At 41.9% G+C, this 22,082-nt stretch overlaps 1 long non-coding RNA gene and 3 other non-coding genes across 4 annotated transcripts in view; all 4 read left to right on the top strand.

The window, feature by feature from the left end:
- The window catches only part of LOC146490442 (uncharacterized), a 150,629-nt gene that overhangs the window by 117,574 nt on the left and 10,973 nt on the right, over positions 1-22,082 (top strand). The window lies entirely within an intron of this gene.
- trnai-aau (transfer RNA isoleucine (anticodon AAU)) lies at positions 10,318-10,391 on the top strand. Its single transcript has one exon. It is a non-coding gene; the product is annotated as a tRNA-Ile (tRNA).
- trnai-aau (transfer RNA isoleucine (anticodon AAU)) lies at positions 10,886-10,959 on the top strand. The gene has a single exon. It is a non-coding gene; the product is annotated as a tRNA-Ile (tRNA).
- On the top strand, positions 11,300-11,372 carry trnar-ucg (transfer RNA arginine (anticodon UCG)). Its single transcript has one exon. It is a non-coding gene; the product is annotated as a tRNA-Arg (tRNA).

The following is a 22,082-nucleotide window of genomic DNA, read 5'->3' as shown; positions in this document are numbered from 1 at the left end:
GGAGTTTTTCCTTCCCACTGTCGCCAAAGTGCTTGCTCATAGGGGGTCATATGAATGTTGGGTTGTTCTCTATATCTATGAAGCACCTTGAGGCGACTTTTGTTGTGATTTGGCGCTATATAAATAAAATTGAAATTGATAAATAAATTGAAACATAAGCACTTATTTGAATTCTGAATATAGTAAGTGCTCATTATTGCTGTATTGTTGATGTCTTCTACAGCCAACAATCACTGTAAAATTACAGTGATACATTGCATTATGCATTGTAGCTCATTTTGACCATTGGAAATCTTTGTTGCAAATCTTTCCTCTTTGCCAAGGGTTGCAGCACTTGATTAAAAAATGCATGTTAACTTTAGTTAATCAGACTTTAGATTTTACGGACGTATCACAGAAAGATCACCTCGACGGGGACACTGATGGTTCTTGTTTTCCTAAGTGCTTCCTTTCTTGATTGCATTACAATCTATTAGTAATAATTATAATAAGTGTATTAGTCATACATTCAACACGCACTGAGCAGTTGACATACTCTGACACGCACTAAGAAGTTGTCATACTCTGACACGCACTACGCAGTTGTCATACTCTGACACGCACTAAGCAGTTGTCATACTCTGACACGCACTACGCAGTTATCATACTCTGACACGCACTAAGCAGTTGTCATACTCTGACACGCATAAAGCAGTTGACATACTCTGACACGCACTACGCAGTTGTCATACTCTCACACGCACTAAGCAGTTGTCATACTCTCACACGCACTAAGCAGTTGTCATACTCTCACACGCACTACGCAGTTGTCATACTCTGACACGCACTAAGCAGTTGTCATACTCTGACACGCACTACGCAGTTGTCATACTCTGACACGCACTAAGCAGTTGTCATACTCTGACACGCATTAAGCAGTTGTCATACTCTCACACGCACTAAGCAGTTGTCATACTCTGACACGCATTAAGCAGTTGTCATACTCTCACACGCACTAAGCAGTTGTCATACTCTGACACGCATTAAGCAGTTGACATACTCTCACACGCATTAAGCAGTTGACATACTCTGACACGCACTAAGCAGTTGACATATTCTGACACGCATTAAGCAGTTGTCATACTCTGACACGCACTAAGCAGTTGACATACTCTGACACGCATTAAGCAGTTGACATACTCTGACACGCACTAAGCAGTTGACATGCTCTGACACGCATTAAGCAGTTGACATACTCTGACACGCATTAAGCAGTTGACATACTCTGAATCGCAGAAAAACAGAAAAAAGAAAGAAAACTTGCCTTAAAAATCTGTAGGGTTGTTTTCTCTGAGACATGTTGGAATCTGTAAGCAGTTACTCCGAAAAGGATCCAGATGTTTCAAAATACTTCTCTGGCGAACGTTTAAATTCTGCGAACATAAATGCTGTGATTAATGGACTAAAAGTCGCTTCTCACCCCTATTTATGGATTCAAGGATGAAAGGATCAAATTGGTGGTAAGATTCTAAATATATGTGATGTCATAATCCTGTTAAATAGCCCCAATTTCAGACCTCATGTGAGTGCAAAAACCACAAGAACAACATAAAAAAGGAGAAAACGTACCTTAGAAACATGCCGGGATACAGGAGACGGCAGCACTGCAGAGATGAGGACACGAATCAGTTTGGAATACACAAAACAATAAGCACAGTTGTACAAACAAATACACACACACATGCTCCCAAATACTAGCCAGCCCTCATGAGGAAGTTGCGGGAAAGAAAGCAGGAAAAACCGGGAGCGGGCAGCCTCACCGCTCTTTACATTAATGGACCGACCCAAAGAAATCCAAACATGGAAATGCTTTCACACACTTGTGATTATGCGCAGAGGTCCATCCTAGCAGCCAACGTCAGAACTCCACGCATGCACACATTAATGCACATACATCTGCACACATTCAGAGAGAAACTCCCCCAAAGAAACCAAATTCCAAAGAATCCAAATATGGAAATGTTGCGATATATATGGATAAATATGGAAAGGCTGCGAAAGCCTAGCCAGCCCTCGTGATGGGGTGGACCTCCTCCAGGCCTCACTGCCTTCCCCTCCTGAGAGAAACCCTTTATAGAAGAGCTGAGAAAGACACAATTTGTGAGGTCTGAATGTTCTGGTGAGTCTCCACCTGTTGCAGGTGAGTGCAGCCTGGACTGTCTCGAGACAGACCAGATCAGCTGCACCACAGACACTTCAAACCTCATCTCAGGAGAAAAACTGAAAGAACAACATAAAAAAGGAGAAAACCGACCTCAGAAACATGGCCAACATCTGTTTGATTAGACTAACAAATAATGGTTGACCATTTTCAGGTGCTCGCCTAACCTTCAGTAGTTGTTCGAGGTCATTGAAACGCTTAGGTTTTATATATCCAGTTTCCTTGGATTGATAATCTGTCTCGTACTGAAATTATTCTTTGGTCAGTTTTACCTGTTGCAGAATTTCAGGGCCGCTCTTGTTGACTTTAATAGCCACGATCTGTCTGTTTGCTCTGTGAATTGGTTAGAAACAAAACTGAACTTGTTTTGGTTTCTTTTGTAAAATGCTCTGAAAACATCTGGAAAGGGTTTGGGTTGGTGTCAGGTCAACGTCCGTTATGCCATAAAGTATAATGGGTGAGCGCTCGTATTATGGGTTTTGGGATCAAAGCAAACCTACCACGTCATGAAGGATCGAAGCAAAGCTACCGCATCACAAGGGATCAAAGTGATTCTAATGTATGCGCATGCGCACACACACATGTTTGTTTGTGTAATATTGTTCACACTAAATTTGACCGTAGGCAATTTAATATGAGTCAATCAAAGAAAATGTTAGTTTTGGAGAATTTTGAAATTACGAAACTGACAATTACGAGAATTTTTGTTCGTGTATTTTTTTTCTTTTGCATAACATGTCGAGCTTTTCTGTATATAGCCATGTCGTAGATTTCGGAGCAAAGAAGAAATTGATGAAAATGTTCTATTTTATTTTAACAATCATCAACTGCATATGCAGGTTTCGTACGGGTGCTTGAAATCCTTGAAAAATCTTGGATATATAGTAGTGCTTCTATTTCGGATTTGGTGCTTAAAACGTCTTGAAACTGTATTTCTTTCACCACAAATAACTATCTGATTGAATAGTTTTCTTATCAGATAGAGAAATAAAATGGCATAGTCTAAAAGCAACATTTCTCTGCCTGGGCTGCCTTGTACCTCTGCACGTCAGTCTGTTTCAATGTGTGACCCCCCACCCCCTCCCCGAAAAGTCGGGGGTGAGCGCACTAACGTGCCTGGAGGCCGTTTTAATGAGTGTTTGCTGGAAAACGAAAAATACAAGAAGGAGTCTGCAAGAAGGATTTGTACGTTTTCACTGCGGAGGAGTTTGCGTAAGTCCTAGTAAATCATTTTCTCCAGTGTGTACGTTACACATGCTAATTTTTTAAATCGTTTTTATTATTTTGCTAACTTGCAAACTCGCGGGATAAATGATTGAAATGCACTCAGTGTGATGCAATACGGTGCCGCTATTCTAACAGTTAGTTATTGCAGGGTAATTTCTGGAATATGCTGTGAATTTAACCAAGATTACACAGCAGTAGCAGTAATGCGAGTTACTTCCCCAAAGTGAAAGCTTTAAACGTTAGCCCGATGCTTAACTAGCCAACTCAAGCTTTCTGATTGAAGGCTAAAAGCAGCGTTGTCACCAAGTAAACAGAATATTGATTCTATTTTGGTGTATTGCTGCAGTTTTTTCAAGTATTAACTTGGTGCTTTTGGCAACCTTAGGGGGAAATAATGGTAATATGACTGATCCATATGGACACAAAGAATATAGACTTTTTTGTGCTACCGAAGTTCCGTGGCTTTCATTCAAAATCTGTTTATCGTTAAACAACTTGAACATTATAATGGCTTCAAACTCACATTGAGGCCTGTGGGGCACTATCAGCCACTGAAACAGTAGACAAATGAATATTTCATACCTTAAGGCTGCCTGTTTATTTAAGGGAGATGAACAATACATTATAATTGTATATAATAATATCACAGATGATAGATTAAATAGGTTTTTGATAGATGCTTGTGTATTGTTAAAGTCTTATATGTTGAATTGATCTGAGTATGTCATCTGTTCAAGGCCTCTCCCAGTCAATGCTGTTCTCTATGCCTGTCTTACTCTACATGATATTTTTTAACATCAGCATGCTAAAGGACTTGTTTGGAAGAGACTGCTATTTTATACGCTAAAATATGTTTTTCTTCTGGTTGGTGAAAACACTTTATTATCCTCTAATAGATTTTTTAAATGCTTGGTGATGGTAGTACCCAAAACTAGCTGCATCAGGTACTTCCCTGTGTATTTGGAGAGGATCAGAAGTCCCAGGAATAAAAAAGCAACTAATTATTTATCTGCACAGCCGTACAAGTGGCTGACTGCTAGTTTGGTCCTCTGAGGCCGTGTCCTAGTCAGTGTGTCTCGCTAGATTTCTCTCTCTTCTGTTAATTGAGCCTTTTTGTTTGTTTTGTGCAGTTCTGGTTAATAAGTGAAATTAATAAAAGCCGCAGAAATATTTTCATTGCATTTCTGTTTGTTCTGTACTTGCTAACTGTCAGTTCAGAAGAAAATGTAGCTGCTGTTTGCCAACAAACTCAGTTCCTTTGCCCGATAATTTACTTCAATTTACTTGCCTACACATATATTTATAAGCTGAGTTATTATGTAGCTGAATAATTATATCTTTCAATTCATAACTAATAATGTTTTATTTTAAATTTGTGTCTTTTAGCTCCTTCTGCTTATTATTGTTATCCATCCATTTTCTTCTGCTTATCAAGGACTGGTTTACCCGGGCAGCAGCCTAAGCAGAGAAGCCCACATCTCCCTCTCCCCAGCCACCTCCTCCACTTCTTCTGGGATAACACCAAGACATCCTCAGGCCAGCTGAGAGATATAGCCTCTCCAGAGTGTCCTAGGTCTGCCCTGGGCCTCTTTCTCCTTTTCTCATCAGCCTCTCTTCAACGTGTAGGAATAGCAGCTCTACTCTGAGCCCCTTTTGAGTAACTGAACTCCTCAGCCTGTCTTTAAGGGAGAGGCAACACCCTTAGAGAAAGCTCGTGTTTTTCATCTGTCAGTCCTCTGCTCACCTGTCCCCAAACTCGTAAACAAGAGAAGATTAAAGTCCTCCGCTTGATGCTGCAAGTCATTGTTTTTTATTGTCTTTTTCTTAATATATTCAGATAATTCTAAAAATATATGTACAACAGTTTGTTTATGCAGTCAGCATTTGTATATATACAGCAGTATTCTCAAACAAGCAACAGTGAACGCACCTGTGTGAGGCAAATTCCACAATCACAGTTCAATCAGTCCCCCCACCCTGACACTTTTTTCCACTTTAAGTGAGGAAATGGAATTTAATCTGACACATCTTTATCTTTTTTGGACATATCAACATATCTTTTTAAGGTTAAGAGAATATGGTCATCAGATTGGAGAAGCTGAACAATCAGAGCTGTGATAATGATATTTAAGGTATGTTGACTGGTTCATAACGTCAGCTCATGTGAGAAAACATCCCATGCTAAAAGTTGCCGCTACCTGCTGGTTGATGGTGAATTTATTGTGTGTTTCCACAGTCTGTACAGATGAAGAGTAGCGGAGCTGGAGATGAGGCAGGAGGAAAAGTTGACTCAATTCAATTTCAGTTTATTTATATAGCGTTAATCACAACAACAGTCACCTCAAGACACTTTATACTGCAAGGTGGAGGCCCTATTGTAATACAGAGGAAACTAAATGATCAAAACAAGCCCTTTTGAGCGAGCACTTGGTGACTGTGGGAAGGAAAAACACCATTTTAACTGGAAGAAACTTCCAGTAGAAGCAGGTATAGGGAGGGGCAGCCTCTGAGGACTGGTTGGGGTTGAGGGGAGGGAGAAAGGACAAAGGACACGCTGTGGAAGAGAGCCACTCTATGAGCTGTTCATTCAGTTTGTGGTTTAGCTTGACTCCATGACGTTTCTGAACTAATGCTTTGCTCAATTAATGTTGCAATGAATTATGGGTGGATTTTACTGATATTCTATCTTTATGTTGTCACCAAACAGATCTACAGATTTAGGATTAGCTACAGGCTCCTCTACCCCTGCTAGCCCTTCTGTCCTGCCCAGGATGGCGCCCCTGGTGCCCCCTCATAAGGTCCAGCAGTCCTACTGTCCATCCAACAGCTCCTTCTCCCCTCTTACAGCCCCTATGGGAGCTCCATCTGTGGTGGCTACAGGCCTTACAGCTACAGCTACGGTTGCAGCTACAGCCTGGGAGGATACAGACACACACCTCACTTTGAGGACGTCCCCCCAGCAGGTTTGTGCAGCAGGCTGAAGAGATGGAACAGCAAGCACTCACATATTCATATGAGTACATTTAGTTGTTTTGAGAGGTGTACTCAACACAGGACAGTGGATGCAGGTGCTAATTGTTTTGAGTTCAAAGTAATTAAGGCTGCTGTTGCAAAGTTTGATAATAGAATCTGAAGCTGGTAATGTTCAGGGCTGCAGTACACGTGTAAAGATGAGTCTGCTTGTATGACATCATATGTGCCTTTGTGTAACTCAGTGGCAAATAAATTGGGTACCATAGCTCCATATGCCATTAGTTACTTTACAAGTGTAAGGAAAAGCAGAAGGACTTGTTTTTGGTTAAGACCAGTTAAAATGATGAATGTCTTTCATTCAGTTTCCTTGCTTGGTTTAGACACTAACTGGGCGAGCGAGGAGGACGACCACGTGGTGGCCAGAGGAGAATATGACTTTACAGCTGCTTCTCAGGAGGAGCTTTCTATGCAAGCAGGACAGATGCTCAACCTCGCTCCTAAAGGTGATGAGCTTTTTACTGGCTGCGGGACATTTGATTCTGAGTGCTTTGACCCAAAACCTTCTATTTTTGTTTTCCTTATCTTAGAAATAACAGATGAGGGCTCTTCTTTTGTGTGAGCGTGCCCCATGTTTACAACTATCTCCCTCGTGTTTAGAGCTACAGCCCCGTGTGCGTGGCTGGCTCCTGGCCAGCGTGGACGGTGAGACCACCGGCTCGTCCCAGCAAACTACGTTAAGATCCTCAGCAAGAGAAGAGACCGCCGGGCCACAGATGTGGAGAGGCTCCCTCAGGCCCAGCAGGCAAACACGCAGGCACCCCAAACAACCTCAGCTGCACAAATCTGTGTCTCTCCTGCAGCCCATAAACGTACAGCATCTACCCGCATCATGTACAGTACATGAATGACCCGTCTCGTCAGATTCATTAGGCTCAGCTGTGTCCCCCTCCTGTGTGCAGTTTCCTCGTTTCCCTCTGTGTTCCCTCTGATTACTCGTAGAAGAGCACCAATAGGAGACAGAACTAATTAGAAGGTGTTATTATTCAGTCTGTACATCGAATAGAAGGCACTAACCACAAGGTGATCTTCAATGCATCTCTGTGTGAATGTGAACGGGGCAAGAAGACCCCCACTAACTGCATGTCTTTAGACTGTTGGAGGAAGCTGGAGAGAACATGCAGAGTCCACACAAAGACCCCGGCCTGATGGGGTTAGGGTCCTGAGTTTGATACCCTAAACTGAACGCAGGACAGAGGAAGGGATGGGTGATGTTCATGTGTGCCCAGGTGTATGATGTGGCTCTTTGCAGTGACACAGTAAAAAATGTGGCTGTTTGTCTGTGACTGGTTGGCTGCCCCAGCCCTGGCCCTTCATGTATTTCAGTAATGTCTTTTTCTCCCGTCTCCTCCTCTCGTTTACATGTTTTGCCCTTGTGACCCATTCCTTCTGTCACGTGTTTTTTCCCCTCCAGCCATCATGTTCTGTTTGTGCTTAGTTATGTCCATGTCTCATCTCTAGTCCTCTTTTCCCTCTGTATGTATTCACAGTGTACGTGTTCCTCGTCGGTTCGTCATGCTAAGTCTGCGTGTCTTATTCCGTCATGTGTCATGTATCACTCCAAATCTCACTGACTTTAACTGATAATAACTGTTTGCTGAGTGTTATGTCTAAAAGGTATTGCACAATCGCCTCTAGTAGAGGATCAGGTTTGTTTTCCACTGATAATGGATTTTAACATGACTGACCAATGATTGTGGAGCACGTCCATGTAGGATCTTATAAATACAACGAGCAAACTTAAATGTTTTAAAATGTTCAAAACTTAATATATTATATTTCTGAAGTATGACGGAATGAAAAAGTTTCATATTTTATGTCAAAAAGTTCATATTTATTCCTCCTATGTCATGTGTGAGTACTGTACTGTAAATGTCATATATATCAGATGATACTGATAACCTAATGCTAATAACTATGCAGAGGTCTTTAGGCCTCGACTTTTATGGAGCATGTGAAGTTTGGGGCAGAGTGGACAAAGAAAAGTTTCTCAGCAGGTTCAACAGGTTGCTACAACACAGGCCGATAAAGTATTGCACTCACTCATCCAAACTGGCAAACATGTAACATACACCCTAAGACTGATCCTGCTTTTTACTCCTTTGCTATGATTTAATTTGATATTATGTAGTCTTGGAGACAGTTTGCATAGATTAGAATGTTAGATTCCTGTGATGTCATCAATGCCCGATGTTTTGCTTTAATGTCTTGTGATAGTTCTAAGTGCAGACAAAGTCAGAGTTCAAGTGAGTTTAGTCCAATTATGATCCAGTTTCTGACATGTGGTCAAAATCTTGGCCGACCTTTACCACACCACGTGCTGTGGGTGTGCGTAAATATCTAGGTGAGTAAAGTCCTTTACCTGCTAAATTTATCTTCATTTGGGGCTTTTACTTCAGGTGTTTTGATTCAGTAGTAACCAAGTGATCTTTGTACAAACTGCAGACCGCCACACTGATCCCTGGTTCCTCAGGATAGAGGACAGGACGTCAGATGGGCGAATCAAGAGCTCCAAACGGAAAGATTGTGCCACAGAAAGACTGGAGAAAGCTTCCCAAAGAAGCAAGGACAGCAAAAGTCCGGTTGGCCTCAGCCATCTTGTCTTGGAAAAGTGTAAGTGAGAGATTCAGAGATTTTTTGTTTTATAGTTATTGATCATCTGTAGGCCTGTGTGGAGTTCAGAGGTCTAATTGGTTTTGGTTTTTGCAGCTGCTTTCAGAAAGAAGAGCAGCAAAGGAAAGTCAAGCAGCGATGGAACAAAACAACCACGCAGTAAAAAGAGCAAGACATCAAGCTCACAGGAGGAGGCCAGCTGCTCCGTCTATGAGTCAGATACCCACAGCACATACAAAAGTCACACTAAAGGTAAGAAGTACATAGGTAAGTTCACACCACACCTGCAGTGATAGAGCCTCTTTCCCAAGCTCTCAGAGTTTAACTGGTATCGATCTGCTAATCACTAGGAAGCTTCTAACAAAGAATGTATGAATGTGTACATTGAGGCAAAGTCAGCTCTCCTACATACAACTAATCACAACCCCTGTGTTTGTTTTGTCTTTCTGTAGAGGACTTTGAAGAAAAATACGAAGAGCAGGATAAGCTGGGTGAAGGAGGCTTTGGGAAGCAACCATAGAAAGTCAATAACATTCCATGACCTCAACCGACACGGGTGAAAAAATCACGACTTGGAATGGTAAATGGACTGGTTCTTATATAGCGCTTTTCTACTCATCTGAGCACTCAAAGCGCTTTACACAACTTGGGCATTCACCCATTCACACAAGCACATCTTTCTAAGTGCTTTATAGCTAACATTCACACACAGTCATACTCCGATGGATGCATCAGAGAGCAATTTGGGGTTAGTATCTTGCCCAAGGATATTTGGCATGCAGACTAGGCGAAGCCAGGAATCGAACCACCAACCTTCCGATCAGTAGATGACCTGCTCTACCACCTGCGCTACAGTCACCCCCGAGCATGCTGTTGGTGGAACTCCACCTGGAAAAGATCCAGTGTGCTCTGTTTCACTGCCCGTTGAAGGAATGTGTTGGAGTTTGTTCAAAAAACAGCCATGCCGCTATACTTGAAGCATTTTCATTAGGAAACACAGTGCTTTCGACTGTTTTCATATTTTAGTCTACTAAAGTATGACTTTGTTAGTTTCTCCAGCCACATTTTTCATCAGCTGAACTGCATAGGTGGCTTCTGATCAGTAGGACCTTCCAAGAGTTGGCTTTCATTGGTATAGCTTGAAGTAATTTCGTGTAAACACACATTTCTCTTGTGTTCTTAACAGTTCTTCCAGCCTCTTTTTGGTATATTAGTCAACAAAAGGATTGGTTCACACACATGTTGTAGGGCAGTTAGCTCAGCTGGTCAGAGTGTGGTGCTAATAATGCCAAGGTTATGGGTTCAATCCCCATACTGGCCATTCCACCAGCCATCCAAGGTGCTGTCTCATGATAGACTGTGGATTTTATTTGGTGGGATCCAAGAAAAAAACCTCTGCCAACTTCCAAGTGAGTGATGTATGCAACTACAAATGACAGCAAACCACAAAATTTACTGACACATGACATGCTAATGAATACATTACATGCTTAGCTACAATCTCTAAATCACTTTTCCAGCTACTTTCTGGATAATTCACTCATTTCCAAAGTCTGACACAGCATACTGCATCAAAAACTGCTGCTTTATATCACACCTATCGACCCTAACATTAGAAGACACACACCATGTATTGTTTTGTGGCAAATTTCTTCTTAAAGCGTTTTTTGTAAGTCAACAGAAGACTTTTTTTTCCCACTATGTTGAAGTAATTTCTTGTAAACACACATTTCTCTTGTGTTCTTAACAGTTCTTCCACACTCTTTTTTGGTATATTAGACAAAAAAAAAGGGGTCGGTTTAGGCACAAGTTGTAGGCCGGTTAGCTCAGTTGGTCAGAGCGTGGTGCTAATGACACCAAAGTCATGGGTTCAATCCCCATACTGGCCATTCCAGCAACTGTCCAATGTGCCGTCTCATGGTAGATTGTGGTTTTTGTTTGGTGGGATCCAAGAAAAAACCTCTGCCAACTTCCAGGTGACAGATCGGGCCACGTAAGCTTTATGACCTCTATTGGCAGATGATACTCTGGCTTAGTGGCTTAAAAGGACTACGTTTTTAAGAGTGTGATACATGGGAGAAATGCTGTGGCATGCACTTATTTCAAGCAACAATCAATTATTTCAAGCAACAATTAAGCAATATCCACCAGCCACGTGACCAACCCAACACCAGCAGTTGGCTCAAACAGACTCAAACGAACATTCATGAAAAGTGGGAAGTTCTGCCGAACCACGTGGCCTAACGGATAAGGCGTCTGACTTCGGATCAGAAGATTGAGGGTTCGAGTCCCTTCGTGGTTGGTTGTGAGTCCTTGAGGAGCAGGCATGCGTTCCCAGTTTGTTTGCAGCAGGCAAACCTCGGATTGATTGATTGAATCTTTATTTTGAACATGTTAAAAAAGTACAACAACATAGAATTAAAAGAGACAAATAAACAAAGCAAAACAAAAAGAAAACGAGCAACCACAACTACAAATAGCTTTCATGTTAAAAAAGGAGCAGGAAGAAGCATAAGCTTATTTAATCCCACCCCTTTTCCACTATCTAGTAATCAATAGACTACAGAAATACCTCCTTGCAATTACATTATATGTCATGTGTATTTTTTTTATTATTCTTTATATATATATATATATATATATATATATATATATATATATACACATATATGTTTCTATCTATCCATACATACGTATATACACATACGCACATATACACATTTTCAATAACCCCATTAACACCTCAAAGGATACACAACCTACAAATATATATATACCCATACCAACATACCCGTGCACCCGTACACACATGAAAATATTACACAAGAACACCCTATCAAATCTCTACCTCTTCCCTGTACACTGTAAAAACCATCTCCTTAAACCGCTTTTTAAACTGTGCCATGCTCGGACATTGCTTTATATCTTTACTTAGTCTGTTCCACAGCTTCACTCCACACACAGAGATGCTAAAACTTTTTAATGTTGTACGGATACGAGGATGTTTTAAATTTAATTCCCCCCTCAAATTGTATCCCCGTTCCCTTTTAGAAAACATTTTTAGAATATTGTCAGGAAGCAGGTTATTTATTGCTTTATATATAATTTGTGCAGTGAGAAAATGAACCAGATCTGTGAATTTTAGAATTTTTGATTTTAAGAATAGTGGATTTGTATGATCTCTGTAACCAGTTTTATGGATTATCCTTATGGCCCTTTTTTGTAATATAAAGATTGATGATAGCGAACATTTGTAAGTATTGCCCCACACCTCTGCACAGTAATTCAAGTACGGTGCAATCAGGGAACAATAGAAAATGTGGAGTGATTTGTGGTCCAGAATGTGTTTTACTTTACTCAAGATTGAGACACTTCTTGAAAATTTGTTATGTATATGATTTATATGAGACTTCCAGTTTAATTTATCATCTATAATCACACCAAGAAACTTATGTTCAAGTACTCTTTCAATTTCCACACCATCAATATGAATCTGCACTTGTGCATTTCTAAGGGAATTCCCAAATAAGATTATTTTAGTTTTACTTAGATTTAGCGATAGTTTGTTCCTGTTAAACCATTTTTTAATTTTGCACAAAAAATATTTGTGTCATCTGCAAATAATACTAATTTTAATATATCAGATGCATTACAAATATCATTTATATAAATAATAAATAATTTTGGACATGGACATGACATGGAATGTCACCTCTCTGGTGGGGAAGGAGCCTGAGTTAGTGCGTGAGGTTGAGAGGTATAGATATAGTCGGGCTCACCTCTACGCATGGCTTGGGCTCTGGAACCAATCTCCTGGAGAGGGGCTGGACTCTGTCTCAGTCTGGAGTTGCCCCTGGTGAGAGGCGGCGGGCTGGGGTGGGTATTCTAATATCCCCTCGGCTTGCTGCCAGTACGTTGGGGTTTTTCCCGGTGGACGAGAGGGTTTGTTCCCTGCGCCTTAGGGTCGGGGAACGGGTCCTGACTGTCATCTGCGCTTATGCGCCGAGTGGCAGTTCGGAGTACTGTTGCGAAATCAGTTTTACCCCTGTTCTTTTATTCGTCAAAACTTCCAGAGACGGCACCGGAACTCAGTAGTCATTTTCACAAAACTTTTATTCATCTTTATTCATCTTCATTTAAGCATGCACTTCTAGAAGGGAAGACGAGGCCGGTGTGTCCCTCTGCAAAATCTTCACCCCTTTGTTAGTTACAGCCAGCTTTATAGAGGTGTCCCCATCATAAAACCCCCCTACGGTGTGCTGCAAACTCTGTGTCTGTCTATGTGAGTGCTCGTGTGTGACTGTGTACGCATACCTGTGTGTATGTGTGTGCACGTAAGTGAGTGTGCGTGACAGTTAAAACACTGTGGGTGTAGGTGACTCCTAGAGGTCATAAAAAACCCATTTCCCTTCCAGACCACAGTTATCCAGGTCAAATGTTGAGACCCCCACCCAAACATTCTCTGGGGAATTTCCTCTCAGGATTAACTCCTCTCTGTTTTACTTTCACAGTTCAACTGGGGAGGGTCTCCTATACTCTGCTCCTAAGTTCATGACAGTCAGGCCTTTATCACATTGAGGGCAGTGTCAGTGTCTCTACAATAATTCTACATTCTATGTTAACACATTTCTAAACTCTAAATCAGCTAAACATTTCTACAAATCCCCATTTTTATCTGCCCTATGGCAGATAAAACTACACTAAATCTTTCACCATAACGTTTTTATACTGTGACTCCCCATTTCCCAAAAGTGGCATCATGATGAGTCTTACGAACAAGGCTCTGATACAAGGCACACTAACACTGCAATAAAAACAAACAAAGAAACCATAATTGACATAATGAAACCTTTTCATTGCCCAAAGACAGGTCATCCACGCTTCCAGCGGGTTATCCAATCCCGAATGCTCATACATTGTGGTGGACAACCCCTTTAGGCCTTCCAGGACTCGGGTCACAGAGCCATCGGGGGACTGTGTTATTTGGAATAAAAGTACAATACATATCCCCAAACATCGCGCAGACGCCCCCTTTTTCTCCCAACAACATATCTAACGCCATCCGATTTTGTACTGCCATTAAAGATGTTGGACCCAACTGTTCAGCAAGCCCTTACATTTAATGACAGCGCAAAGATTCAATTCAATTCAATTCAATTTTATTTATATAGCGCCAAATCACAACAAATGTCGCCTCAAGGCGCTTCATAGATACAGAGAAAAGCCCAACAATCATATGACCCCCTATGAGCAAGCACTTTGGCGACAGTGGGAAGGAAAAACTCCCTTTTAACAGGAAGAAACCTCCGGCAGAACCAGGCTCAGGGAGGGGCGGCCATCTGCTGCGACCGGTTGGGGTGAGAGAAGGAAGACAGGATAAAAGACATGCTGTGGAAGAGAGACAGAGATTAATAACAGATACGATTCAATACAGAGAGGTCTGTTAACACATAGTGAGTGAGAAAGGTGACTGGAAAGGAAAAACTCAATGCATCATGGGAATCCCCCGGCAGCCTACATCTATTGCAGCATAACTAAGGGAGGATTCAGGGTCACCTGGTCCAGCCCTAACTATATGCTTTAGCAAAAAGGAAAGTTTTAAGCCTAATCTTAAAAGTAGAGATAGTGTCTGTCTCCCGAATCCAAACTGGAAGCTGGTTCCACAGAAGAGGGGCCTGAAAACTTTTAACTTTTAAATACTCTAGGAACAACAAGTAGGCCTGCAGAGCGGGAGCGAAGTGCTCTAATAGGGTGATATGGTACTACAAGGTCATTAAGATAAGATGGGGCCTGATTATTTAAGACCTTGTATGTGAGGAGCAGGATTTTGAATTCAATTCTGGATTTAACAGGAAGCCAATGAAGGGAAGCCAAAACAGGAGAAATATGCTCTCTCTTTCTAGTCCCTGTCAGTACTCTTGCTGCAGCATTTTGGATTAACTGAAGGCTTTTCAGTGAGTTTTTTGGACATCCTGATAATAATGAATTGCAGTAGTCCAGCCTGGAAGTAATAAATGCATGAACTAATTTTTCAGCGTCACTCTGAGACAGGATATTTCTAATTTTAGAGATGTTGCGCAAATGGAAGAACGCAGTCTTACATATTTGTTTAATATGTGCGTTGAAGGACATATCCTGGTCAAAAATGACTCCAAGGTTCCTCACAGTGTTACTGGAGGCCAAGGTAATGCCATCCAGAGTAAGAATCTGGTTAGATACCATATTTCTAAGCTTTTCAGCGCCGAGTACAATGACCTCAGTTTTATCTGAGTTAAGAAGCAGAAAGTTAGTGGCCATCCAAGTCTTTATGTCTTTAAGACATTCCTGCAGTTTAACTAATTGGTGTGTGTTATCTGGCTTCATGGACAGATAGAGCTGGGTGTCAAATGTATACGAGATTGTGGACCCTTTAACGTAGTCCAACTCTATACCGCCATAATAATCAAAACACTCATCTGATTTACCTGTTTCACTACGTTTGGTTCGCTTCACCGTGGCCTGTGATGGTGGTATCCCCGGAGTGGACTCAGATCTGTCTCTGGGCAATTCACTTTTTAAAAAAATCACAGTTACAATTACAACAGTCACACCTAACACTACCGTTTCTCTACAATTCCCCCTCAACTAGCCTAGAGAAGTTGACATGAATTAAATGTAGATGAAAGGCTTGTCTGTTTACATCTCTCCCTCACAGAAGGCTTCTCTGCAGAACATCAAATCTGCATGGCAAAGTGACACACTTTAGGTGATCTTCATCCTTGGGAAAAGTGGTGTCAACTATTTCCCAGTCTCCTAGTATTTGTGCTTCACACAGAAACACAATTCCATCGCTGGACTTCCTCTGCGCTGTCACTTTTGGAGCTTGGCACACTCTCTCCATCCTTCGAGTTGTCAGGTCCAACGCTGCTGAAGATTTAAGGCAGAGCACGTCGTACACCTTAGTTGTCTTCCTCAATGTCAACGATGAATCTCTCATTTTATTTAAAATCTTGCTGTGGGAAGTCTCCTCTTGATCTCCTGGAAGCTCAGTAGCACAGCTGTCTGTGTGATGTCTGCTGTGCTGAAGATGATCTCTGATCCTCCTGAAGCCTCTCTCCTGGCCTCAGCTCCCATCTTGTGGACGAACCTCTCAGCCACTCCTTCTCGTCATGGCACCTCACGACATCTACAGATTAAAAAATAACACTCCTCTCCCCACATGGCTTCCACCATGTGTCAACTCCCCGATGAGACATGTACAAGAATGTTGCACATTCTCTCTAAAACAATCTCCAGGGTTTCCCACTTGGAGCAGCCATACTCCAACCTGTAGCCCTGTGTAAAAACATTAATCAGCAGTTACATGTTCAGCTTATTTAACTCCCAGCTCCACCTGGAGCCTGTATCCTGGAAGACAAATCTGTTAAATCAAACTTCACATTTGCAACCAACTGTAGATCATAAGAGTGATAAAGTATTCAGCATAAAAGACAAGTATCATGTGCAGGTTTTCTCCAATCATTAAATCACTGTTATTACCATAATTTGTCCCAAATCATGAATCATCCCAATTTATTCCACAATTTAATCAGTGACTTTCCTTAAACAATGTCACTCCACCCATTTTATCACTATGAGCTCAGTAGTGGCCAGCTAATGAGCTCATATTCAACTATTCCATAAACACTGCATCTTATTTGTTTCCTCATGTCACTTGTCTGTTTTCTGCTGAATGCTCTACATCCACTCTTAAAGAAAAACAAACATTAGGAGCACACATGGATCATCCTGGTGGGCAGACGTCAGCCATCCACATTCCAGAGGTGCCGTAAAAGGCCATAAAATTAAGCCTGCTGTAAAAGGAATGACACTGGTTTCAACACAGGAAATTTCTCACGTTATTCACATCGTCAAAGTAACCTTCAACATTTTCCCAACAACACTGTGTAACAGCATCACCAACTCATAACCTGTAGTAGAGAAACAAACATCAACCAATTGTTCTGTTATAAATCACATCATCAAATCACATGAAGAACTGTAATGCTGTAGAAAAGAAAATGCAAATGTTAGCGCTGCGCAGATGTATACACACTTTCTCACAGTAATCTCTGTGAGCAACACAAGGTAGTGAATAACACACCCCTGGTAAATTCACAAACACAGAAAGTGGCATTTAAAAGGTTAAATCATCACGCAACTTCGAATGTTGCTGTCATCTTTCTGCTCCTGTAAAAAGAAACACATAAATTCATCCACCCTTTTGTCCTGTCTAGGTGGAGGTTAACCTTGAGTCGTAGGCAAGTCTTGTCAGCTTTTACCAGTCAGTCAGTTTATTTTATTTCCATTCATTCATCCATTTTTTCTTTCTTTGCTGATAGTGGAAACTATCACCGCATTTGATTTCCACCCTCAGCAAAATGACGTCATTGCAAAAAGAAAACGAAGAACTTTAGGTCGGATTACCTCGCTGAATCCTTTTTAGACAGGGACTCTCATTTTCTAATTGTCCCAAATAAGTGGCTTTCTCCAGAGCCCATTTTAATGTGGAGAAACTCACTTGCAACAATTTTCTCGACGACGTGTAGCGCTTTTAATTCCCGACGTGCAGATCTGCTTAAAGAAAATAAATTCACAAACAGAAATCAGTGCACTGTTCAAAAAATAAAAATAAAATGAAAAATAACAGATAAAACTGAAAAACAAAAGTAAATAAAAATACAGAAGCCCAGTCTTAGGACTTGTCACAAAATATTCTTTCTCTTATAGGTGAGAAAACACCAAATCTAAAACTTGGTGCCATGGTAAAACTTTTCCCATAGTTCAGAAACAAAAACAAAACAAAACAAAAACAAAAAATCTGCTAGTTTCACTCTTTTAAACTCAGGCTGCAGGATTCTGTTCACTCCTGCTATCATGTTCCCCAAAATAATACAAATTCAGTCGTCCATGTATCATTTCTCAACCCACTCAATAAACCAGACAGGATGATGGTAACAGTATTGCCTACTTAAAATTGTGTTTGATCCTAATGAGCTTCATTACGTGTGTGTGTGTGTGTGTGTGTGTGTGTGTTAGTCGGGTTAATACATTTTCTATTTCTATGTATCCTTTTATGTACCTTCCCCCTTTTTTCTGAAACAAAACTTCGTTCACTCCAAATTTTGTTTCAGAAACATCTAAATGAAAAACTCTGACATAGTCAGGCACCGCTAAACCCCAAATGCTTGCAGGTTACGATAGGCAACCACGCTGTGTGTTGTTAACCCCTTCTACAAATACCCTCTTTGGATGTGTGCGACTTTGTGTATGATTTTGTGTTATCTCTAGTGCATATCATGTGCATGTGTGGTGTCACCTTTCCATTTTTCCTAACAGTACTCTTGCATACCTCAGTCCTTGTCTTCCTCCCCCTTTTGTGGTGGTCTGGACACTGTCAATCCTCCACTCCCAGGCAGGCGCTTGTCTCCCCGGATTCCTTAACCCAATTTAATTCCCCAAACTACAACAGCAGCCTCAGTCCTCTTCTGCTCCTTTCTCTCCGTTCTTTTCTCCCACTTTTCAGTCCAATGGCAGTCAGTTCTCTTCAGCTTTGTCTCGTGTATCTCTTTGTCCCACTGTCTCTTTCATTGCCATCTCGCTCCAAACATGGCAAATGTCAAACTCAGACAGTCTTCTCAAAGGTCCTTCACACACAGTGAGGTTGCAGCTTGCTGGAAACGCATCTCCATCCATCCAATCTAGATGGTGGATCTTCTCTTTCTGATGCCGTTTGCCCACAGCGCTGCTGGACCTCTCTGCTCAGGACTCTGGTATTGTCTCTTTGGACTGCTGTCCACTGTTGATGTTCAAGGCTGTGCTTCTGGAACTGCACTCGGTGTCTTCAGGGAGAGATTAGCTTCCTTGGAGCTTGCTTGTTCAGGATGAGGACGGGAAGCTGCAAAACAATTCAGCCAAAAATTCTTGCTGGGTGTTTCTATTTTATTTTATTTTTCTAATGATTTTAACCTATAATTTTCTTCCGACTGCTGCCCGTGGAAAATTGATCCAGGTCCGTTCCCCACCTGTAAACGACAGACTGAGAGATTTTCATTATTCACTGTGACTGCATATGTTTTCATCACTCCTAAAGCAACACATCTCTACTTATTTTGTTTTGAACTCTACTGACTTCAAACCCCAAAAATGAAATTTTTATTTGGTCTTAACCGCAAACACAAAAAATCTTCTTGATGTTGTTGTTAATTATTTTCATCCACAACACTCCAAATTATGTTTTTGTTTTGTGTCCAGCAGGGGAAGAAGGTGACCTGTAGTGTCACTGCTTCCCCCAGTTGAAGACAATTTCCCACTCACACTTCCACACTTTTTATTTTCTTTGTTTTCATCATTTTCTTTCTCTTTTTCTTTTTTTTTTTTTTTTTTTTTACACCCACACATTAACCTGTTAACTCACTCCTCCAATCCTCATTTTCCTTTCACCCCAACAACTCTCATGCAGTCCACAATCAAATTCTCCATTCATCCTTGAATACTTGATCACCTTTAAATGTCACCATTAATTTTATCTATTTATTTATCATTACTTTAACGCTAATCCACTTTTTAATTTGCTTTATTTACTTTAGTTCATTTTCTCCTATTTGATCACTATAATTTCTTGACTATTATTATTGCACAGAAAATCAACTAATCTACTTTATCTCCCTATTTGTCATCAAAGAATTCACACACTCACAGGCTGGTCACTCGCCCCCACCTTTCTTTCTCTCTCACACACACGCACATTTTACTCTTCGTTCGTTCCACCTGTGAACCTGCCCCTCGAGGCTGGCTCACACACACTTCATTCAAACTTTCTGCGAGACACTTCTGCTGATTCAGGACAACGCCCTAATCAGAACAAAGAGCGGGTGCCGTCTGCTCTTATACACCTCAACCTAACTAGGACAATTAGGCTCACGATCTTCAGATCGCGCCACATTTGCCTCACAATTTATTCAAACTGCGCCACGGACCGGTTACCGCAGTTTCTCTTCCCCATAAAAAATAAAACCAAATTAAACCCCCCAATTGACTTCACAGTTTGCAACAATTCGCGACATGGCCTCCTGCCGCAATTTCTGCACACCACAAACACACACTTTTAGACACAAATTATTTTTGTTACTTTAATTGACTCCAGTACTTCAGACGAGACGCCGACTCTAACGGCGCTTTCACACAACTACACAGGCTACACACACTGCAGTCAGTGGGCTGAGCCAAGCAGTCGTTCTCTCACTAACAAAGCAACTTGCCCCCACTCTCATGCAGGTTATCAACCGTGACTAGGATCCAACACCTAGCTTTAGTTATTTAAGGCGCCCCCGGTGCCCAGGTCACCACCCCGGCTCCTGTCCCACAGGTCCCAACGACGCGTCCAAAGGAGGGTGGAGTTGCCAAACTCGGAGCACACACGGCCCTCAGCCGGCGACGAGGCCTTAAACCCCGCTTTCTAACTAATAGTAACACAACTTTCCTGCTTTAACGCACGGAGGACGGATCACACACCGCCACTTTTTTCCTAATAACTAAAAACGGATCACACACCGCCACGGATGAAACACCGATTCTATTAATTAGTAACTAAGACGGATCACACACCGTTTCTTTAACATACTGAGTGATTTTACACTGAGATACGTTCAACTTAGCGAACAGATAATTTAGGCTCTAAACAATATGCACGGTTCGAAAATAAACAGGTCGTGCTTACCTTTTAATCACGTGAGCTAGCTCTCTGTTCGCCTCGTTTCACGATCTCAGCTCTGGCAATTCATCCTCTCTGGGCCTCGAGCGAATCCCAGGGTTTCGGCACAAAAACTGTTGCGAAATCAGTTTTACCCCTGTTCTTTTATTCGTCGAAACTTCCAGAGACGGCACCGGAACTCAGTAGTCATTTTCACAAAACTTTTATTCATCTTTATTCATCTTCATTTAAGCATGCACTTCTAGAAGGGAAGACGAGGCCGGTGTGTCCCTCTGCAAAATCTTCACCCCTTTGTTAGTTACAGCCAGCTTTATAGAGGTGTCCCCATCATAAAACCCCCCTACGGTGTGCTGCAAACTCTGTGTCTGTCTATGTGAGTGCTCGTGTGTGACTGTGTACGCATACCTGTGTGTATGTGTGTGCACGTAAGTGAGTGTGCGTGACAGTTAAAACACTGTGGGTGTAGGTGACTCCCTAGAGGTCATAAAAAACCCATTTCCCTTCCAGACCACAGTTATCCAGGTCAAATGTTGAGACCCCCACCCAAACATTCTCTGGGGAATTTCCTCTCAGGATTAACTCCTCTCTGTTTTACTTTCACAGTTCAACTGGGGAGGGTCTCGTATACTCTGCTCCTAAGTTCATGACAGTCAGGCCTTTATCACATTGAGGGCAGTGTCAGTGTCTCTACAATAATTCTACATTCTATGTTAACACATTTCTAAACTCTAAATCAGCTAAACATTTCTACAGTACCCAGCCTTCTTAGAGTCCCTGGGGAGGGTGCTGGAAGGTGCTCCACCTGGAGACTCTGTTGTCCTGCTGGGAGACTTCAATGCTCACGTGGGTAACGACAGCGAGACCTGGAGGGGCGTGATTGGGAGGCCTCCCTGATCTGAACCCGAGCGGTGCTTTGTTATTGGACTTCTGTGCTAATCACAGTTTGGCCATAACGAACACCTTGTTCAAACATAAGAGTGTCCATAAGTGCACGTGGCACCAGGACGCTCTAGGCTGTAGGTCGATGATCGATTTTGTAATCGTATCACCAGACCTGCGACCATATGTTCTGGACACTCGGGTAAAGAGAGGGGCTGAGCTGTCAACTGATCACCACCTGGTGGTGAGTTGGATCAGGTGGCGGGGGAGGACACTGGACAGACCTGGTGCACCTAAACGCGTAGTGAGGGTGTGCTGGGAACGACTAGCAGAGGCCCCAGTCCGCGAGATCTTCAACGCACACCTCCGGCAGAGCTTCAACAGCATTCCGAGGGAGGCGGA

The sequence above is a fragment of the Neolamprologus multifasciatus genome, unplaced genomic scaffold (genome assembly GCF_963576455.1).
Source record: "Neolamprologus multifasciatus unplaced genomic scaffold, fNeoMul1.2 chr13_unloc_1, whole genome shotgun sequence".
In the NCBI taxonomy this organism is placed as follows: Eukaryota; Metazoa; Chordata; class Actinopteri; order Cichliformes; family Cichlidae; genus Neolamprologus; species Neolamprologus multifasciatus.
Note: the sequence above shows the minus strand (reverse complement) of the source record. Positions and strands in the feature narration are given on the sequence as shown.